The 23,124-nt window shown below is 50.8% G+C and overlaps 1 long non-coding RNA gene across 1 annotated transcript; it reads right to left on the reverse strand.

The window, feature by feature from the left end:
* Window positions 1-11,778: 11,778 nt before the first annotated feature.
* LOC127014967 (uncharacterized) lies at window positions 11,779-22,504 on the reverse strand. Its single transcript, XR_007766256.1, has 2 exons — window positions 22,255-22,504; window positions 11,779-13,097 (listed from the first exon to the last, which is right to left on the reverse strand). It is a non-coding gene; the product is annotated as an uncharacterized LOC127014967 (long non-coding RNA).
* Window positions 22,505-23,124: the final 620 nt, after the last annotated feature.

Below are 23,124 nucleotides of genomic sequence, written 5' to 3' on the forward strand. Positions count from 1 at the left end.
GGTGTGTCATTTAGCAAAAGGCAATTACTTCTGTGAGCTGGAATTTAGCCAGCATGCTGGAGTTCAGAGGGATTTTTAATCAAACAGAAAAGGCTAGAATCAGTTTTTCCATCATCTTAAGTTCCAACATAAACTTCATACAACAATGAAATTCAGATTTAGGTCTGGAAATTGTTCTTTTAACTTGCTCTCCTTATTATGCCTTAATGCTTTCTCTGTATGACAGCAACCTTTGGTTGGGGAACACAGAGTTACAGGCCATTTGACCTTACATAGAGTGACAGTGTTCCTACAAGCCCAGCAGGAACTGGGGACAAGCTTCTCCAGAATTCACCTCAGAACACGCTACACCTCTTGCATCACTGATAGCTTCCTCCTCTGCTGTTGTTTATCTCAATGTTTTTCTTATCACAGGGACAAGCTGTGGGAAGAGGGATTAGGCGACTCCACATTTAGGCTTTGGCATATCAAGGGACTTGATAGACTATTTAACCCCTTCCTCGGCTCAGAAGTCCTCAAGTCCTTCAAAGCTTGACAGATGGGTGTTTGGAAACACTCATGGAGCACAGCATTGAGTTATTCCAGAGGAGCAGCTCAACTACAACATCCAAGTTATTTTTGTGGAGTTTTCATAATACAGCATCTATTATTTTCTGCTCTTTCCCTTTCCTTCCTTGTGCTTATGAGCCTTTCCCTCCTCTTCCCAGTCTGTGCAAGGGTGGAGGAAAACAAGGCTTAGTTTGGAAACTCAACATGCTAAGAAGTTCAAGGCTAGTGCAGGCAAGTCAATCACCGTGTAGCTTTCCAACTCCTTCGGGCACTGCAGATAGAGTAACGAAGCCAGTATTTAAAGCAGGATGAACACACTTTGAAACAATTCCTCTCTGCCTGAAGGGAGAGAAATCCCTGGTGAGTACGGCACACGTTCTCCGCGGCATGCCTGTTCCACTGATCCCTTCGCTGGTCGGGAGCACGTCAAACACTACGAGTTGCTAGGTTTAAAATGGGCTCTTCTCCAGCTAGTTACATGTCGTGTAAACAAGCATCAGCAAGGGCTCCATTAATGTCTTCTGAAGACATGGACGTGGGAGATATTTATAGGCCTTGGATTATATTGTCCTCCTTGCCTGTGCCGTTGTGCAGACAAACGAAGGGCGTATGCGTGGAATTCCTCTCCTTAGACCTCATGAGATCACTGCAAGCAAATGCCAACTAAAAACTCTCTCTAAATAGCTTTTACCCACCACTCAGTCTACCACCCTACGCATTTATCAGCAAGATGAGAATCACAGAAGCTCCTTATAAGGTGATGGCAGCACAGAGGCCAGAAGGAAGCACAGCTCCCAGGGAAAGCTCTCTGGCCACTTCTCTTACCTCCTTCAACTGTTAGTTTTCAAGGCAAAGTTTCAGCAGCTTTTTTCCTAAGGACAGTGGAAAGGTATCAAAATAAGAGCTCGCTGCCTGTCTGCCTACCATGTTTAAGCCATTCACAAAACAGACAAGGGGGAATTATCTGCATCCAACCATCTTTAAAGCTTACATGTCACACAGCACAGGCATCTCCAGTTTGTACCGTAACTGCGTAGCTGGAGTCCCAGCTGGCAGTTAACAGGTACATTAAATTCTCAAAAGCAGAATTGCTCCCCGATTAGGATGGAAGGACCCAATCCCTCAGTAAAGAGTTCCTTCATATGCCAATCGGGAGTTTTAATTCCTCTATATACACAGAAAGGTCATAAGCAGCTTAAGTATCTGTAATAGCTAACTAGCACCCATCAATCCAGTTCTAGTGTAGAGCAAACCCTTGGCAAACTAGGGAACTCGCACCATTTGCCACAAAGGAAGATTAGTTCTCTAATTAATATCATCATCTTCGATGACGCATCCTGCCAAAGGGATAAAAGCAGACCAATGATCATCCTCTCTGCCAAGAAATCACAGCTTGCAAACTAAACTATAAAAAGAAATACTGGCATGCTTCCCAGGGTCCCACCAGCAGTCACCAACATACATTAGCAAAGCACACCTAAATCCCTTCTTCCTTCTGAGCCATGCAAGACCTGACTCTTCCTTCTGAAACTGAGCGACCTTGAAAGGGGAAAGGAGGTGGTCTAGTGGTTGCCATTTAATGCTAGTCTGGAGCTTTGTAGGCTGGTCAGGGGCAACAGATAATCCAGCAACTGGAAGAGCAGTTGAGAAAGAAGTTTTACTGCCCAGAGACGTCTCGCATGCACAGGAGTGGGCAGAGATCTTTACAGAACAAGAGTTATGCAAGCAGTGAATGCCAACCCCAGGTCTCAGAGGGAGCCTTAATCAAAAAGCCCACTATGGGTCAAGTACTGATGGTACATTGGGACCTAGTTTTTAAGCTCTGGTTCAAACCTGCTTCAGCCCAAGGCAGGCAGCACATGCTATAACCAGCAATTAGCTCTTGACAGAGCTACGCGTGTACTTTGCCTTACCAGCTGTAGCCATCAACTATAGCAATACTATGCAACAAAAGTGGTTGAATGCCTCGTAAACATCCAGGCCCATAGTAACCAAACCATAGCCTATGGACCACTGACAGTCTCAAAGCCGTCTGTGCAACCATTCAACCTTTACAGTGGTGGATTTTTTGGTGGTTTTGGTTTTTTCCCTGTAAACGCTTCCCAGGAATGGTGACTGACGAGGAAGTGAGGTTTGGCAGCAGTACTTTCCTGTAAGCTCTGCTGATTCCATTGCCCCAGCCCTTTGCCTGCAGTACTTTCCCAGCCTTGCAAGCTATGTTCTCCATGTCTATGAGGAGAGGGGATGCTGGGGAGGAGACTGCCAAGCCTCAGGCACAGCGCTTCAGCAGAACAGCACAGAGAAGAGACCACATGCTGCCTACAAAGTGGCAAAGTCTAGGCTTGAACAGCTTTTCCCTCCCCCTCTGTCCTCTACACAGCTCAGTCAAACTCCAGAAGCACTACATCATCTCAGCCTTGGCAGCATTTCAGTACAGACCCAAGGTCAAAGTTTCACATCTCTTGTGAGAACCTGGAAGGAGCAGTTACGGGCTTTGTCTGTGGTTTTTCATAGTGATTCCTCTTCTCAAGGCCACTCTCTGTCCTTCTTCCCCTACAAGGGCTTTGGGGAAGTACAGATCTCCATCCAACCTGCACAATGGGAGGGGGGAAGAAAAGTGCTTATCCTGGCACTCCAAAGACCTTCTGCGGTGGGCGAGAGTGACGGCCCTTGTCCTGTAGCCCCCTGGAGAAAGCCACTCCATGTCAGGTCCCAAAGCAACACAGCAGAGGTGGCTTCTCAGCCCAGCCCTCAGGAGAAGCTGCCAAAGGCACAAAGGGAGCCCCAGGGGTTCAGAGGTGGGGACAGGGGGAAGCTGCTGGAAGTTGGCCAAGGTGCCATGTCCATGCAGCCGGGGCAGGCTGGTGCAAATAGGTTGAAAGCAGGTCCTGCCTCCATGGAGGGCCTGTCCAGCCATCCTGGAGCAGCTACTCTCCACCCAGCAGGAAACATGGATGTCTCCTTCAAGGGGGAAAGAAACAAGCCCTGCAGAGCGGGAGATGATAAACTGCTAACATGACAAACGAGGACACGTTGCCCTTTCCGGCTGCCTCTATCCCAGCCCCGTAGGGATCACGTAAGGTCACAAATATTTCTAACGATCTGCTTCCGATGGGTCGCCTCACTCATTTCACTTCGTTTCACAGAAATAAAGGCGGACTGGCGGCCTTTCACTGCTTCCTTTCAGGAGGACAGTTACGAACAAAAGCTGGCGCGGTCCTGCCGAGAGCCGCGGGCCACTGTCGCAGCCCGAGAGGCACGTGCCAGCTGCAGCCCTTCCCCTTTCCCCAGAAGGGTATTGACTCGTCCAGCTTCTCACTGCAGACGTGAACGTCAGAGCTGTGATTTACATGGAAAGGCTGCCAAAGTCGGGATGACACAGGGCTGGCAGGCTCACCTTAGCCACTTGGAGACCCCTGGGGAAAGAGGATGCTCAGACCTGGCTTCCCACCATCTCCAGGGCTGGCCAGACCTGTTCACAGCCCATTTTTCCCCTCTCTAGCCAAGAGAATGCCTTTCAAGGACCCCACCACCCTGGTTGGAGGTTTGCAGTTAAGCCACCAGACCTGCCAACGAGCTTACAGCATTAATTGTTCTTGAGGCACCTCAAAGCATCAGATGCAACCTCATCGCCTGCCCCAAAGACCTTCGCCAGAGGGGCGAGGGAGACTAGCACCTCCCGGCCCCGCAAGGAACTGCTGACTCCAGCAAGAGAGAGCAGGCCAAGAGGCCATTTCCAAGAGAGGCAGCCTGCTGTTATCAGCTCCCCAGAGATGAGTGTGCAAAATACCTGGCATATTATACCCCTTGGATCATTGGTATTCAATTGTATAGCCAAGAGGGAAGGGGAGGGGGGGAAAGAAAGAGGCTCTTGACTTCTGCCCAGGAAGATGAGATAAGGTACAAGGAGAGGAAGAGTGATTTTTACAGCCCCAGCAAATAGCTATTTACTTCCTAATGAAGTGCAAGTGCAAACACTGAATGTAGTCCAAGGAGAGAAAAAGGCCACTGTTTACTGGGTTTTAGACAAATGTCTTCAAATGCCCTATATGAAAGATAAGTGCGTATTAAAAGAGAAAAATGGGTTCACACATGAGTGCAGTTATTATGCTGTACCTCTGTGTATTAACTATGCTTCGCCAAAGACTTGAAGCAATCATGGAACAATCCCGTTTCCCAGAAGCACTGAACACCAGCATGCTGAACCTCTTTGCACAGCGTGCTCTGGGTTTAAGACCATCATTTAAAAACGGGGGGGGAGGGGGGGGTGTGTGGTGTGAAAATGATCTTTGTATTTAAAGGTCTGTTTCAGAGAGGGATATCAGACCAGAAACCAATAAGCACAGCCAGGTTTCAAAGTGTGCTCATTATCTATTATGAGATGGAAGGATGGAGATCTTCAACCTCTGATGCTGGTTTCACAGGAACTCCTCCAGCTGAGAGGGACCCCAAGCCATGCTGAGAAATGCATTGCTCCCAAAAAAACCCATTGCTCCCCACACTCCCAAAGCCTGGTCACACCATGGAGTATTTCTAAATGCCAGGCCAGAGCCCAGGAGTGCATGGAAATGTGCCCTGCATCGCTGGTGACCCTCAGCAAGCTTAACCGGGACATCATCCCGGCTCCTCTGCACGGCCCCGTTGCCAAACTGCCTTTAAGAGAGCCGGTCATGGGTTACACACTCAGAAATTCTCTTTTTCCTTCATGGTCCAGAAGCTCAGCTTTCCAGTCGGAAGTTTAATTCTTATTTTTAAGCAAAAGAGATTTGCCAGCACAAATTAAAAGATAAACAAGCACTTTAGTCAGCAGTCAACACGAGAAACATGATAACCTGGCAGCAGCACTGTGCTTCCTTCTTCGCATTGTGCCTGCCCGGTACAGCTCGCAGGACACAAAATAGCTCTGTTGGAAAGATTGCCGTAATGTTGGGTGACTACAGGGGTGACAGCAATCCACTAAGCACTCAAACAGATACACCAGGGGACAAAAATGCAAACTAAAAGGAAGTACTGGGCAAGGAGCCATCGCTGTTTGACACAACTACTTGACAGATTTGAATTGTAGGCTCCTGATCTCTATACATAAAGCACACGCACACACACACAGAGTTTTCAGATACATTTTACTGCATTGCATACCACTTTTTTTTTTTTTTTTTAAAATCCGAAGACACTTTGGACGAACACTATTTTTAAAGAAATTACTTCTGGACACGAACAAGCCCTCTACATTGGAGATGGGCACACCAAAACTGGGACATGGAAAAGAACCAGCCAACGCCCTGTAACAAGTTTTAATGGCTTATATATGTATATAGTTTTACACAGAGACACCTGCACACATTTGGAATACAAGCACACAGAATTTCATAAGGCAATAATTTAGAAATTCCCCTGCCAAGAAGTTACATATCATCCCGAGTCCCTCAATTACTTCTGCTGAATAACTGCTGAAGACTAAGCCTGTACATTTTTTGAAGACATAGGTTTGTTGTTTCCTGATACGAATACAGAACAAAAACAGGATCATAATTTACCATAGAAGACAATGAAAATCTTATCATTGTAAATATATGTAGTAAGATAATACAAATCCTGTTCCTTGGTATTTCCCCTCCACCCTCCACTCCTACCACTACCTCTTCCAGCTTTAGGGCCTCTCCCCTGCTTGCATGGAAGATTGACGCCCATCTTAAAGCCATAAATTACTCGCAAACGGCTACTGAAAGTAGCAATGACCGTAGGGTAACACTTCCACAAAGCAATAGAGCTTCCTGGCAAGCTGATAAGAGTTTCCTGTTTTGAGTTTTGGTTGGGTTCCCACCCACACACACCCCCAACCCCCACCCCCGATAAAAATTTACTCTCTCAAACATCTCAGAAAGGAAGGACTGACAGATATATATTTTTTTTCTCCTCCTCCAAACATGTTGTCTTGCAAAATATGTTGTTTTGCCAAATGCGAGATGGGGACCAGGTCCAAGAGACCTGAGCACATCAGCTGAGGCAGCAGGTGAGAGGAGCACGTTGAGTCCATCACCACTTAGGGATGATGGATCGGCTTCGGCACACACCTTGGGTCCTACCCTGCGCTCTCTTCTCTCAAGTTCTGCATTTTGCGCTGCCTCTGGCAACACTCACAGTATCTAGTGCAGGCAAAAAAAGCTGAAATCTCCAGGGACGCGACCTCTGCATTTACCAGTCTTATTGGGGGTGGCACGACCTCCGTTACATCTGGGTGCGTATGCACGCTTGAGGAGAGCCACCAGACGGGCAGCTATTTCTGCTTACTGCCGACCTGCCCTATATTCACATGGGGGATCTCAGACACAGGTTCTCAACTGAAATCCCAAAGACACCAGTGAGCACTCCTGCACAGATCGCCCTGTGTTCGCAGCAGCCCGGGGATCCTGATGGCCTCCATGGGAAGCCCTCTCCTTTCCATCACCTCAGTGCACCTCCTGGACCCGCTGTTCCTGACTACTGGGGTCAGACCACAGGTCCTATACCTGGGCCAAACAGGCTGTATCAGAGAAAGGAGTACCTCTCACAGTTGCCCCTTCCCTGTAAGGGCAACCCTGCCCAAGGGGCTTTTGGTGGAGGATTCGCCCCCCCCAAGTCCCAGCCCGAAGGCATTCACATGCACCTCTCTGTTCACTGTCCCTGCAAGCCTCTCTTCTTCAGACATAAGAGAAAAATCATTGCACGTGATTGATTCAACATCAAATACGGATACGCAATATCCCCCAGGAGCACCAGATGCCCACACAGGATTTTAACATTTAATCCCCCGAATCACCTCTCATTAAAAGACGAATAGCCAGCTAGAAATTCAGTTCACTCCAGAAAGTGAAGTAAAAATAACTTTAAATGCTCCATTTGTCCTTTGGTACATAGTCTCTGCCCCTGGGAAGGGTGAAGGCAGGGGCAGAGCCCCCCAGCTTCTCCAGCACAGGAGTGGTCTGGACAGTTGTGACAGTTATTTCAAGGGGGCAAAACAGCAAGGTGATGTTTTGTAAAGCAAAACCTTTTATGCATAAGCAAGATAATTTTACAGGGGAAGTTCAAAATAGATTGCACCCCACAGAGAAAGAGCAGCGGTCTGATCAGTGTTTTTTCCAAATCAGGCTAGGCACCATTTCACATCACTTCTCCTTTAAGCCAAATTTCACCACTTCATCTTACAGTAAACAACAGAAGTGAGAATTACTTACACAACATAGCAGAGATCACAGACTTGCATTTTTGTGGGCTTTCAGACTTTCATTTTTCACTACATGTGAGCCACATACAGTCATTCACACACAGGGCTGCCCAATACAATTTAATTTCTTGCCCATATTAGCTAGCAAGTCTGACAGTGGCTCTTCCCACATACCCACTTCCATGCACAAGAAGACAGGCAAAACAAATGATGCTACCACATTACATTTCGATACATGCAGCTGACCAGGCCAGCCACAAACAGGTGCAGCGATGGATGCTGCAACCCCACCATCTCCCAAAATCAAAAAGCCACCCTCTAAAAATGACACTATGGCTGAACCAACAACCCAGGCAGCTCCCTCCAGCCCTAGGCATTCAAGAGTATCCAAAAACAGCACCAAATGCTTTCTCATCACTCATCCTCCCTCCCCTTCCCTACCCTACCTGTTCTCCAAAGGCTGTTCCCTTCACACAACCTGGCTCCCAGCAGCAACCCAACACAGCCGTTCTCTCCCCAGCCTTTCAAACCTGCCTATAATTGCATTAAGTAGGAGGAGACCAGCTCAGGTGAAAGAAATTCTGCTCTCAAACTCCTGTTCACCTGGCAAGCCAAACCTCTGCTAAGCATTTGCAGGGGTCTGGCTAACTCAGCCTGCCCCACTCAATTTTTCTAGGCTTCCCTCTCTTGATGAAGACTGCAAATGCTCTCAAGTGCTTCTTCCAAGCAAACAACCTTTCAGGGATGTTTTGCAGCCAAAGGCTCAGAGCGAAGCTTTGCTGCAGAAAAAGGGCATCACACGCTTTTGCTTTATCCTCTCTCAGAACAGGCAAATCAGGGGAGTTATTGGGTAAAGTTAGTGTAGGGTTAGGCTGGGCAGAGCTGGTGGCGGTACCCCCAGGGCAAGCGAGGGCTGAGACCCCCCAGGCTCAGCACATTTGCTCCGTTGCTCCTGTTGAGCTTCAAAACGTTCAACATTCACATGTGGTTTATCGCCTCTGACTGCCATTTACATTCTTCTTGCCGCCTTTTGGAGACTCACTGCTTTTCTGGGCTGCGTCAACATTAACAGGCTGTGCTCCTGTGCTGCTCGTCCTCCGAGCCCTGAAACACCCATCCCTGGCTGTGCACCGATAAAGCGAGCTGGGGGAGTCCTGCTGCCTCTGCAACCCCCAAGGAGCTGGTTTAGCCCTCCACGAGGTTTGGGCATCCCTCACCCAGCTGGAAACCCTGTCGTGGTGCAAAGAGCCCCCACCTGAACTCAAAAGCCCTCCTGCTTTCCATGGACATTTGAAAGGGACTTTTCCCAGACAGGACATAGATTTTACCTATACGTGTATATATATACACACACATAAAAAACGTCAGTGTGGTCAGTCAGGAGATGTGCACCTCGTGCGTTCATTTTACCAGGTGACTTTTCTGGATATGTTTTAATTGCTTTTTGCAAGCCAAGAAAAAAGTCTTTTGGTCCAAGGTCCAATACAGATGATAAGCCTGAAATAAGCTGCCTGACAGAACTGCTGACAAGGTGCCATCAGGGCCACCTTTGTGACCGACAGTCCCTGCAGGACTTGCCCCAGTGCCACCCTGCCCGCAGAGCTGGTAAAGCTGGTGCAGCTCAGAGGAAAGCCCTGAGCGCGGCTTCAGCTGGCAGAGCCCTGAGATGCTGAAGAAGCCGAAGCCAATGCCAATGCCAAATGGCAATGCCAAATGCGTGGCTGCAAATAGGTTGCATTTGTTGTACAAATCACAGTGGTAATGAAAATACCCAGCCACAGCGCTGTTTTGGCAGTCGCTTTTCAGTGTTAAACTGCACAAAAGGAAGAGATTTGGAGATCGTGGCTCAGGGCTTGTTTCATTACTACGGATCCCAAAGAACTTTGTAAGGCGATGCTCAAAATCCAGACCAGATGTGCCGGTCTATCCCTTGCAGGGGAGCAGACCCAAAGCTGGCAACGATGGAGTCACTTGGGCAAGACGAACCCTCATGATGCATCGGTACATCATGTCGGACCACCTGGATGCAGAAATTTTGGTCAGAGAAAGGCTTGGGCTGGACATAGGTCAGGGCAGCTCACGGGGCAGTCAGCAACTGAAGCCTTTGGCTCAGAAATATGTCAAGGAGCCACATGAAGAAGATGCAAAAGAGCCTCTTTCTGCTTGCCCAGGACACAGGCCTTGGCCACAGCTGTGGTCCAAGGTGGTTTATTTAAGCCATACTCAAAAAGCTCGCTGGGAGGAGAAAAGCACCGCAGAAGAGCAAATCCCACCGAGAGCAGCCAGTGACAGCGGGCTCCTCCTTGGCGTTCACTATCAGTTTCTCAATCAGGCGAGCAGCAGGAGCCAGCCATCAGGGGAGAAGCTCAAGGTTTAATTTTAGCCTGCACCCGTGGTGCATATCTTTCCCTTTTATTTTTAATCTGAACTTCATGTAAAAATAGAATTTCCTGCCGCCCGATAAGGGATTCCTGTTTTTGCGGCAGGTCTGCCTTCTTGGGAAGCCAGTGCCTACGGGCTTATTGATGGGCGCTTCAAAGCACGGCAGCCCAGCTGAGGGGGTAGGACGAACGGCGTTTGGGATTTACATTGTTCCTGCTCGCCTTAGGGGAAAAAAAATAAAGCAGTTGTGCCCCCCGCCCTCAATGAATTGCCACCAAATTTAGCATTTCCAAACTCTGTTTTGAAAATCTCTGTTTGCCTGAATATTTTTAGTAGCGGGATTCAGGTTTGCATCCTTCCCAGGTAGATGTTTGTGAGTTTGTCGGGCTCCAGGGAGGCATATCCTGCCTTTTGAGCCTAGTCATCAACCGGGAGATAAATATAAGTGCAGGAGAACAGTCATTCCTCCCACCCTTCCCACTCCCCCATGACACAGTGCCCACGCTCCCCAACACAGCTCCCGGCGCTACAGGGAAGAGCAGTACATATGGGCCTGCCTCAGGGGGTTGCTCTCCACCTCTGCCCACACTCTGCAGGACACAGGAGTACCACAATTTCAGGACAGGCTGTTTTGAGCCTGAATGCCAATGGTTTTCAGTCTCCTGTAAGGCAGAAGCATCACTCTTCTTAGCTATGTCTGCCCTGGGCAGGTACTCGCACACCGAAACGTTATTCCAAAGCCACCAAGGTCACTAGCATCGTTTATGAAAGGAAAACGCTGGCAAGGGCTCTGCCACCCACCAGCTCCTACTCTCTTGCCTGCTTTTCTTTACGACCAGGGAAGAAATCCTCAAGAGCTAAAAGGAGGTGCGCCAAGAGGAACGTGAAGAGGAATTCACGCGTTTCCTGGGTCTCGAGCAGAAGCTTCCCTCAACCCCCACCAAGCCGTTCCTCCTAGCAAGCGAGTAAAAGGGAGTGAGAGTTTTCCCTGAGAAGAGGAAAAGTGCATATTTTTTTCCTTTCAAGAATAAATCTCGATTCTCTCACTAGGGCTGTGGATGCAGAAAAAGTGGCACTCGGGACTGAAAGCAGGTCTGGCTGCAGCCCGTCCCTGAGATATCCTTTAATATTGCAGGGGGCTGTCAGAGACACGCAGGCAGGCGAGGCTTTCCTCCTCCTCACACGGGTTTGAACCCGATGGGGCCATTCCCAGGGACTCGGCCTCATCACATGAAAAGGCTCAGGAAGTCAATCTGGGCAAGGACAGCGTAGAGAAATGTCCCTTTAGGTCAACCTGAGAAATACCGCTGCTGCTATTCCCGAGGCTAGGGAGGGCGAGGGGGCCAGGGGGACGAGAGCTGCCTTCAGCCTGCTGCCACTGGGGAAGCTTGAGCCTTTGAAATGGAAGGACGTGTCCTGCAACCGTGGGAAGCTTCATGGTGACTCCTCCATGAAATGGCGAAACAAAGACCCGTAGGTCTGACCCCAACACACCGACATCTAACCCCAGCTCCCAGGCTCATTGCCACAGAGCCTGCGCTGCTTTTGCGTGCATGGGTGTCTTAGTTTGCTTTCTAAAAACAATTTATCCTGGTACAAAAATTAAAATATTTGACTTAAATAAGACCAAGGGAATGGAAATGTTGCAGTACTAGAGAGCCACCATTGCATCGCTTTTATTAATCAATTGAAAATCAAAATGTAAGCCTTCTAACAAGACATTAATAGCTCTTTCTCTTGTGGCAGTGCTCACAGTCTGCGAGTTTCCAGCCCAGCACCCTACAACATGGTGATCAGAGGCAGGGCTGTGCCTGCCAGGGACCGAGCTCTCTGAATTTATAGCAGGAGTATTTATAGAGGCAGCTGGCACTGGCAGCTCTCCTGGGACACCAGCATGGTCTTCCGCAAAGGGGCTGCTGGGGAAAGAGTAAGGGAGTGGGAATGTGCTGGAGCAACACCAAACCACCAGCCAAGGGTCTGAAACAGCCTCAGGAGGACCTGAGAGCCAGGTCTCAGGGGCATTTCGGTGCTCCGCTCCAGTTAAACCCCAAGGGCTGGAGCAGCACTCCCACATCGATCCCAGCAGCGGTGCCAGTTCCCACTACTCAGCTGTTGAAAGCGTTGTTTTGGCATGGGGTTGACAGCATCTTCCCACCCCTTCCCTGTTGGCTTGCCCTCCCTCGGGGGCTGAAGCGAGCGATGGATGCCTGCTTGCAGGTGTCTTTCCCAAGGGAGCCACCTCTCCATCACCCATCTTCTTTGTCTCCTTCATCTTCACCAGGAGAATCAGCTGAGGTTGCTCAACCAGGGTGCAGCGACCGGTTGGGGTCAGGAGCTCTCAGAGGCAAAACCTGCTGCAAGGTCTTAGGTAAGAGTTAGCAATCGTGCTTCTGAAATCTCTGCTTCCAAAGAGCTCCCAAAATGTGATTTGTTCCCACGCACTGCATTCTGTGGAAATAGGTGTAGGGGAAGACAAAGGCTCGTAGAGTCAGGCGGCTGCTGGGCTGAAACAGCTCTTCACCCCTCCTGGACCTTTCCTTCAGGCACGGAGGTCTCTGGTCCTCCATTTTGTGCCTGCCTTGCCCTGTTAGTTAAGAGTTTCATTGCCTGCTTTTGAATTCAGCACACGGGGCAGGTGGAGCACCAGAGCGTGACTTTTAACAGCTGCCGCATTTTATGCCCTGCACCAGGAAGCATAGCTGAAATCCTTTGGGCTTTTTCAGACTGAAACTGCCTCAAATCCAGGATCTGCTGCTGCTTTAATTGTGGCTGCGTGTGAAAGGATGGCGATTTGCTCGTTTGCATCATTTTTCTTCTCAAGTGATTTTTCAGTGTTCCCAGGCCCTTTCATTCGTAACATCGCGTTTTTGTTCTGCGGAAATGTGGTGCTGTAGGTGACAAGAAGCCGCTTCCCTTGTCTCCAGCCTGTTTGGAAAGATTTAAATCAAATGCACCTCAGCACCTGCAGGGAGACAAATGCGATCCTTCTGAATAATATTGTCACAACTGTTTGAGAACAACCATTTGAAGGGGAAAAAAAAAAAAATCATATTTAAATCAATGTAATTTAAGACATTACATTGCCATGCTGCAATCGCTACGCCCCAAAAATGGCAGGGGCAGCACCAAGGAGGAGGTCATGTGCCATTGTCAGTAGCAAGGCTGGTCACCAAAACTGATGTCCTTTAAGGAGCGGTGGAGGTGGCTAGGAGGGTGGTAGGTAGCAGGGTGATCGAAGGTTTTGCAATGAGGCAACTCTTCTTGTCAACCAAGATGTACAGATGAAGACACGGATAAACAGGAGTGACAGAAGTGCAGGGCTCTTACATTCCCATCTCCCCAAATACCCCCAGATGGGTCCTCAAAGCCCTGAGGTCATGGAGAGCAGTTCCCTCGACCCGTATCTGCCATGTAGGCTCCTCAGAGAGGAGAGGCAGGGGAGTGGTTTTTTTCACAGAATGAAAATATCCACAGAAATGTCCAGTTTACAGACAGTTAGGCGAGGTTTACTAATAAACGTAAAATAATGGGAGGAGGAGGCAATTTTTGGCTGCGTTCGCCAGCTTTGAATGAGGGAGGAAAGTCATTTCCCCTCTTCTTCCTTCCAAAAACTCTGGGAAAAAACAATAGGAAGAGAAGTTTCTCTTTTCTTCACTTCTAGATAAAAATAACCCAGAGGAAATTTAAAAAATTTTTAAAAAAAATTCTGACCAATTTTGAGATCAAGAAGGAGGATGTTGGACCCAGCTGGAGCTACAGACTGCGGTGGAGCTGCGAGCTCCTGGTGCTTTCTCAAAACGCCTGCCCCAGGGTGAAGCCGACAGAGCCACCCCGGGAGCTGCCAAGGCTCCGCGGGGGTAAAACAGGCGCTCGATCCCCCGGCCAAGAAAATTCCTCTCCCCTGATGTGTCTCAGCACCAGTGGTGCTGCGGGGCCTCGGGGTCGTGCGTTTTTCCCTCTGCCCAGCCTTTCCCTGTCGGGCAAGCAGCTAGTGCTCTCCGCAAGTGAGTAATTTAAAAAAATAATTAAAAAAAGAAAACTGTTTTGGGATTGTTTTTATAACCTCCCTGTTTGTGCCTAGCCATGAAGGGCTGCCCGGGTCCTGTGAAAACATCTCAGGTATGCGTTTGGTTTGCAGGAGCGTGTCAGCATAGAGGAGAGTAGGGCAGAGCATCCCTCCTCGGCTCTGCGCAGCTGGACGGGGGCGAGAGGCTCCCACACCCACGAGACCCGGCCCCGGGAAGGTATCACCGAGGGGGATGCTGTATGTGGTCTACTCCCAAATGAATCCTGCAGTCGCTCACACTCAGACAAGGCTCATGTCGAGGCAAGGGGCTCTGCCAGCCAGCTGGACGGGGCTGAGCATTGACCCTCGCTGGCTCAGTCCCGGCTTTGCTGCCAGTCCTGTTTGCAGCAGCTAAATCCCGTTAGCTGCGGGAAGGCATGAGGCTCAGGGCCGGCAAGGGATGGGGGCACGCAGGCGCGAGGAGCTGGGTGTCCCTGGTGGGGTCAGGTGCTTGGTGCCCAGGGAGGGGATGGCGGGAGCCAAGCAGAGCCAGCCCAAAGCCCTGCAGCCAAACGCCCCGTGATGCCTCCTGTCCCTTCCCCATGCAGCGCCATGCCAGGAGGGGCCGCGCTTTTGGGAAGAACACAGGAAAGCAGAATTTCGGTTTGTGGTTCACATCCCACAGACTCCAAAACCAACTCGTTGGATGGGAAGACTGATGAGGCCACTTCCCAGTGTCCACAGCCCAGCACCCTGCAGGAGCCGGTGGGAGAGGAGGAGGAGGAGGCCGCAGCATGGGGCTGGCGCTGGGGGCCAAGCTCTGCCTTTCCCGTGCATCTGCCCCCGACCTTAATGCCACCAACGGGGAAAAACCAGGCATTCGTGTCCCTGCTGTGCCCTCCCCATCTGGACCAAAGCGCGAAGGCCACCCTGTGCATCACACGAGTGGCATCAAGAGGCTGCTGGCAGCCATGCCTGCCTGCCTGCAGCCGGGTCCATTTGTCCCACACCATCTCTCCCCAGGAGTAGATGTGTCATTTTCCTTTCACAGGACGCGGAGCAGCCTTATCCAAATATAAACAACCTGGGAGTATTTGCTGGCTTATTGTCTGGACAAAAAAGTAAAACAAACAGACCTTAAACCCTTTTCCCCCTGCCACTTCTGGTACAGTAAAACAGTCGGGACCAGAGACTCCAGAGTTCCCGAAAACCTTGCTCATCAGAAATAACATCCCACAAAGCCAGGTGTGGAGGTAGCCCAAGCGAGCCGTGCTGCCGCCTCCTCTGAAAGTCGCTCAGAAGAAGTCAGAGATCTCTGAATAGTTGAAGAGTTGCTGCATGAATAATAGAAACAACCAGCGACCAAGAAAATGTGATAGCCAGCAGCGTAACATGGCAGCACTCCCTCGGGAGAGGCCAGGAGTGATGGGCAGATGTCTAGGTGCACCCTCAAGCAAGCTCAGCTTTTGGGGAGCATCAGCAAAAGCCAGTCCCTGGGCCAAAAGCTGCCTGAGAAACCATCCCCCCATGTCCAGCAACAGATGAGTGCGAGAGTCTTCCTCGCCCGGCCAGGCAGCGGCACAAAAAAAATGAGGCAAAAAGGGGAAAACGCTGCCGTAAACGTAAAGCAAAAGTACTTCCCCCTGAAAAATAGGGCAGGCGCAGGGTGTGAAGCCTGGGGAAGAGGTCCCTGTTTTGCAGTGAGGGAGCCAAAGCTCAGGAAAAGAGGACCCATGGGAGACACAAGCCGAAATCTCGTGACATCCCGTCTTGCTTTGCCCATCTCCCCCCGGCCCACACCTCCCCTTCCCTTCAGGGACCACAGGAGGGAGATCAAATTCTTGCTCCAGCAAGTAATGTTTTACATCTGAGGTTTCCTTCCCACCATCCCAACGTTTTTCACCACCACCACCTCTTTTCCAGGAGGTCCTGAGATTTTTCAGACCCAAATCTCCTCTGCGCAGCCCCCAGCAGTATGCTGTGGCCACCCAAGGAAAAAAAAAAAAGGGCTATCTCCATGAAGCTGGGGGTCAAGCATAGGCTTTGCCCCCATGTTGGTTGAGTGGAGTGGTGGATCCCAAGGGTGCTTTGTGAACCCCCCTCTTACTCTGGTCCCAAAGGGAAGAGTGGTCCAAAGAGAAGTGTCTGGATGGAATAAATAAGCATCTGCCTACACTAATTGCTTGCAGTCAGGGCCCTTGCAGTAAAGGGCAGCCGAGAGTCACACCCTAAAGCACATGTTGTTGAGGAACATAACAGCCAGGACAAGACTTGCTTCGTATTAAAAATAAATGAGAAAGAAATGGTGAAGGACTAGATTTTCCAAATTACTACACATGCATAGGCACTGCCTGGTTTGTCTGTGAGTACTTTGGGTTTCTCTACTGCGTTTTAACAGTCAGAGGAAGAGAGGAAGGCCAGGAGGAGCTGGGAGGTGCTTGGGACACAAAGCAACACTGGGATCTGGTTAGAGAAATGCTCAGCGGTAAAAGGTGCTGCACTATTTGGGTGGCACCATGAAGCTCCATGAGGAGCTGCTGGGATGGAGTTGATGGCTTCTCGTCCCATGGGCATCCTGGGACTAACTGGATGGAGGAACTGCTGGCATGGAGGCAATGGCTGCTAGTCCCATGGGCAGGTGATGGGATGGAGGCGATGGGATGGATGGCTGCTAGTCCCGTGGGAGCTGGTGGGATGGAGGTGATGGCCGCTAGCCCCATGAGCATCCTTCCCCTGCACGTGTGGATCCAAACACACGCTATTTTTTTTTTTTCCATGGGATTCCCATCTGCTACCGCAGAGATGATGGCTATAATTCTCTTAGTTTTTAAGACATTCAGGCTCATTGAGTCCCCTGGCCCAACTCTCCCAGGAAAATGCCCTTGTCCCTAATAAAGTGGGGAGAGAGGGGTCCTCCAGGCAGGCATGTGGCAGAGGTTGCACAGCTGCCTCAGCCTCTCTCCACCACAGTTAGGAGTTCATGTTGATGCGGGCCCAGCTGAGTCGATGCGAAGTTTAACAGCTTACACAGTAATTAAGCAAAGCCTCTCAATATAGCATCACTAATTACACGAATCCTCCCTAAATTACCAATAGTTCATGGCACCTTGTAAAATCCTTGTGTAATAGCCTTAGAAAAAAATTACACTCAGCGCTGGCAGTAAGCCACGCAGCCCGTGTGGCAATTGCAAAGCACTTTGGATGTTTATGAGCCTTTTTTTTTTTAAATAAAAATAAAAATCTAAAATGTACATTTCCCCCAATGACTCTGCTCCGGGGAGTATTAAAAGCAGTACCTTGACTCAGCCTACCACATAAACATCCTGCTGCCCCCGGACAGCCCGATACCGTCTTCCTCCCAGGATGAGGAGCTGAATAAGAAGTGACAATCACAGCTCCTGCCCGCGGGAAAACAGGAAGCGCCGGAGTTGTACAACCACTCCAAACATTGTCCTACCTGCTCCGCTCCTTGGGTGCAATGTGAACTTGCTTTCCTTTCCTTTCCTTTCCGCCTTGCGTAACTATTTCTGGTCCAGCGCTGGCCAGTCCCGGGATGGTGCTGCACGGGGCAGTCCCTGCGGCCTCCGGCTTCTCCCCGCCTGCCTAAAGCCAGCCTGGTGCTCTCTGTCCAACGCAGAAGGACAAACATCCACCTTTCTAACCCACCGCTAACACTGGCAGCTCGGTGGCAGTGCTGAATGCAAGTGCTGGAGGAGATGGAGACGGGCCCAAGGTACTGGGCAGATTGGCTCACCCCACAGCTGCCCACATCTGGCAGGAGCTAGATAGAAGAAAATCCCAAATCCTCCCCACCAGGAAGCAGCCAAGAACGGACGCTTTTGGCCAAATCTCTTAAATGGCCACAAGACTAAAGGAGCCAATGTTTACAGACGTGCTCCAGTTCACGCGTTAAAGTGCTAAACCTTGTCCCGAGCAGCCCCTGTGACTAAGGCAGTCCTGTGGGCAGGCGATGGGGTAAGTCTGTGCCTCAGTGTTGAAGCAAGCTGGGCAGCCGAGCTTCTCCACGAGCACACAGAGAGGATCCTGGGGAATCAGGAGATGTGATGGAGAAGAGGCCACCCACTCAGCTTGCAGCACGCCCAGTTTATCCACAAATACCCACTCCCCCCCTTGACTTTTTGGTTTGATTTTGAGGAATCCCCCTCCACTCGGTGCAATGCATCCCCAGCCAGCAGCCCAGCAGCCCTGCTCTCAGGACCATCCTTCCCGAAGGCAAGAGACTCTTTCCACATTAAATGATGCTCTGGGAGCGGAGCAGCTCGTTCCTTCTCTGGCTGCTCCCACATTTCTGCCAAGTGATGGGCCCAACTTTGCACGCAAAACGTAGACGTATCTGAGTTTCCAAACAAGAAGCGGGAGAAGAAGAAGGTTTCCTATCTGCTCTTCCTTTACTCGCAATGTAAAAACATCCCTCGCCGAATGAGGCGGCGTTTGCCATCACTTTGCAAAGTTCACATTCCCACAAGCGCAGGCGGGCGTGAGGAGGAACAAGGAACAAGGAGGGGGGACCGGCACACCAGTGCCCGCGGGTCACAGTCACACAAGACAATACTTTGCAAAATTTGGAAGTGTGGGAGGAATGCAGGAAGGCTGAAGACAAGGATGTTTATTAACATATAAGAATATCTCCAAAGGGTTTGTGTCCTATGAGGAAAAAAAAGGGAGCCCAAGGCAATCCAGCTTGAGTCATCGGTGGGGCTAAATCTGGAAATCCTTATTCAGGCAATCCTATTGCTGGTGTAAAGAAAAAGAGAATAGCTTTTTCTCATGGCAGTAAGAGTTTTCCTAAATAAGGTGAAGCTTCAAGTGAATTTTCTAATTAATTCCCTTGTGTAATTGCATTAAATAGTAGGATGTGAATGCGTTTCCAAGCCTGGCTCAGCCTCTGTGCCTGAAAAGGGTGCTGTCTCCCTATAGCATAGGGCAGGAAGCCTTTCAGTTCAAGAATTGCAGTCTCAGCCTTGTTCACCACTTCTAAGCAGTCAATGGAAGATGAACAGGGAAAGCCTAGCAGTAAGTTTAAATTTAAAGTGTCTACAGACACTTGAGAAGACTTTTCAGCACCAAAAAAAAAAAAAAAAAAGAAAACCTGGGGAAAAAAAAAGTCACTGCGTTAACCATTTAAATGGCAGATACAAGTTAGAGAGAGAGAGGAGAGGTTCCTGCTTCTCTCTTCCCCGTACCCACCTTCACAGCAGTCTCGGGCATATCTGGGAGGTGGCTCTGGGGCCACAGGGTAATGCCAGCCATGCGAGGTCCTTGCACCCACGGCCCATTAGCGGTGCTGTTGATTAGGAGGAAGACAGAGACCACCACACGGGTTTCACACGGGCATCTGAGCGGTGTTTGGATGCTAACGCCCACGAGGCCCCACAGGGCATCACTGACCGGCAGGGCTTAGCGCAGCCCCGGCACTGCCTGCCACCGAGAGGGAGTTCAGCCTCCAGTTAATGAACTTAACCGGTTATGCTCTGTTAACGAAGGGAAATCTGCATTTGGGGCACAAGCCCCTGGGCAGCCCCTCAGCTGAAGCAGCCACAGCAAAGCAGCTGCTCCCCAAAACCAGTCCCAAGCAGCTCAGGAGGAGTTTCCTCCTGTTTGCAGGTCACAAAGGCACAGCAGACACTGTATCTCATGCTCCTCTGAAGAGACCCATACTGATAAAACTTTATAAGTGCTGTTTCCTTGCAATGCAAAGCAAAGGGGGTTTTTCACTAACTTCTTCTGCCCGTCAGACAGAGAACATCTCTTTGCTTTCGCCTTATGACTGTAAAATAAAAATAAACTGCATTTCTCCCTACCAGTTTCAGCTGCACTTTTGCTCCCCAGGGCTGCAGTTGGGACAGACCCTGCTGAAATGTTATATTTAAATGCAGGAAGGCACGCGCTGCTGCCACCTGCTTAACTAAGAGAACTTGTAGAGTTCCTTCTGCCTTTTTATTTATTAACCTTACTGCAGACTGTTAATAAAAAGGACCTCCTTGTGCTCAAGCCGGATCCAGTGGTGGCTGGACAGGCTCCTGCTGCAGCCCCTGCTGGGATCTGCTGTTCAGGTGTGCGGCCAGGCCACGGATGCTGCTGCCCAGCTGCCTACGAGCAGCTTTGGGAGCTGCAGAGGAGAAGCGCTGCTGAGCACCGGTTTGGTCACCTGGAGCAGGGAAAGCACAGGGCACTGCTCTCCGCACCCGCTGACCTGCGCTGGGGAAAAAGCAGGGTATGCTGCCTTGTACAGAGCCCTGCACTGCAGTCATTTCCCAATGATCATGCAGCCCTTGTGGGGCGGTCAGCACTACAGTAACACAAGAAACACTTATTTTCAGTTAATATTTATCCTTCACTCAGGCACCCTGCTGCCCTAAGACCCATCGGGCTAGGAAGAGTAAGCATGGTACTGCAGCTGAAAGTAAAATGTGTCTCTTGTGCTGGGAAGGGAAGCAAAGTGTGGCCATTCACTCCTGCCCCCGTGCACCCCAACCTCGGGCTGTACTGCGCTTCTCCTGGATTTGGGGGGACAGGTTGCAGGGACACATGCAGCGAGGTCTGGCCACAAGACCTGACCTCCCAACATGGGGATCCCATCACCTAGAGGAAACATATTTTCCTCGCTGAGAGATGAAAAGCATTTCACAGCCTTTGCCAGAGTCCCAGCAGCTTTCCCAAAGCTCGAAGGAGACCCAGCAGACTTGAAAAGTCACAAATGCGGCCATGACGGCCGTGAAGTCAGTTCTTAAAACCGCAGTGGGGAAGAGTTGCATATAGCCCAACTCCATTGCCGGCCTGGAGGCGGGCAGGGGTTCCTCGGGCGTGGAGCACCCTCTGGTGGGAAAATCACGGTTGTCCAAATGAGAGCAAATCCACCCGTGGCACAAGACTGGGCTCCGTCAAGACCTCCTGGGAGGTGGGTTTCCACCACACAGGGTTGCTTCAGTGGCAGGCCCCCATGCAACACAACCCTTGCGCCCACACCAGCTGGGCACTGCCTGGCTCAGTAACCTTCCCTGGTCTGTGTGCCCAGCATGCCTGTTTGGTCTCCCCGAGCTTCGAGGCAGCAATCCCTTCTCCTTTGGCCACTATAGCTGCTCGCAGCTGCAGGGTCTTTCAGCCGGACTGCATCCCTGCCATGTGCTAGCCCTTGGCCTGGCTGCCGGAGGGATGCTGCTGGCGGCAGGCGACAACTCTCGCCATGAAAAGGCAATTTGTAAATAATCAATCCCCAGTTTTCAAGTCTTTGTAGCCGCGATAACCATGGGGCTGGACGGGAGCCGGTCACACTCCCCAAGCTGCTGCAGTCCCCTTTGCCTTGGTCTTCACAGTTGTCACACTCCGCGGTCAGGCTGCAGCTCCTTGGGGAAGGGGAGGATCAGCATGTGCGCCTGCCTGCCTGCGTGCATGTGCACCCCCTTTACAGTATAATGGGGCCTCTGCTCTGCCTGGGGTCTCCGGCTGCTTTCACAAAACAAGCAGCAGTCACAAAGTTTAAGCAGCCCCCAGCAAACAGGCACAGGCAGCAGTTCAGCGTTTCCAGTCCCTGGTTAGTCATGGACCTGCCACATGACCCAGGGTGTGCTCCATCACGTCACCTCCCCTGCCCCAGCTTCTACCTTAAAAGACCCACCAGCACCACGGAGGCAGGACCCATGGCCCAGCACTTGCTTGTTCAGCGGCAGTCCCGGGGCACGCCGCTCCCCGCAGCAGCGTTCCCCTAAACAGTGCTTCACTGAGCGGCAAAGCCAGCAGAGAACAAGGTGTATCAGGGGACCAGGGACATCTCGCCCCACCTGGCTCTGCAGGACCCTACATGGGGCCGTGGGTGCAGGGCTCGTTTCTCACAGGGACCACAGTCATCTGGCACAGCCGAGTGCTGAGGATGGCACGGACATTGAATAAAAAGACAGATTCTGCCTTAAAAGCTGACGTTGTAAACACGGGGCAGGAGGCACCTTTTGTGCCTCAGGTCGTTTCCCTGCCCCTAGCTGAGCTGCTGCCCAAACAGTACTGCCCAAACAGTACAAACCCAGCTCTGGGTGTGTTTTCTCTTAAATAAACACAGGAGGTTCCCCAACACCCTTCCTCCAGGTCCCCACCTGCTCACCGGCACGGCGTTCGGCTCCCAGCGCCACAGCGGCACCCGAAAAATGCGTTTCCTTCCCCGCCTCGTCATCTCAGCTGCCCTGGGCATTGCCACCTTCCTGAGCTGGAGGCTGCTTCTCCAGAGCCCGGCTGCCGGCCAAGGAGGTAACACCTGGGCACCGTGGCGGTTCTGCATGGCTGGCAGCACTTCTGTACCATGGGGGAAATGACCTGGAGCTTTTTTTGGAGGTTCTTGGTGGGCAGATGCCTACAGCGTGGAAAATATTGTTTGCACAGCCCCAGGAGCAGGATAACCTGTGGAGAAAGCCCTTGCTGTTGAGCCCTGCAGCTTTATGTCCTTAGTGGGGTCATTGATCTCAGGTGTGGTGAGGAAACCAGGTGTCAGACTGCTGAAAGGTAACTCCCAAAACCTTTGCTGGGAAGGGTGAAATGCTGTTGGGGAGGCAGGAGGGAGCAGGGGCAGGGAAATCAGTGATTAATTCCTCTCTTGCCTAAAAAATGCATCTCTCCCCTCCAGTCCCAGTCAATCCAGGGCAAAGTCGTCACTAGATTTTGCAGACTTTGTCAGTCTGGGGCTGGGTGAGTCGAAGAGCAGCCCAGGATAGCTTAAGGCACCGCTGTGTTTCTTCCTGCATTCCCGGTGTCCTTTTCCTGATTTTAACTGTGCTTCTCTTCCCTGTGCGACAGCCTCCCCGAATCAGTGGGAAATATTTAACTTCCCAAGGACCTAGGAGAAACCAACAAACTCACTGTCTTCCCAGGGCTGCCAAATGCCTACACTAAGCAGATGAGGCAGATGTGCTGCTGCTCAAAAAAAATAAAGTAGCAAGGCAGGCATTCATCCTCTGCATTCAAACGCACTATGGCCTCT

This window comes from Gymnogyps californianus, chromosome 3 (genome assembly GCF_018139145.2).
Source record: "Gymnogyps californianus isolate 813 chromosome 3, ASM1813914v2, whole genome shotgun sequence".
In the NCBI taxonomy this organism is placed as follows: Eukaryota; Metazoa; Chordata; class Aves; order Accipitriformes; family Cathartidae; genus Gymnogyps; species Gymnogyps californianus.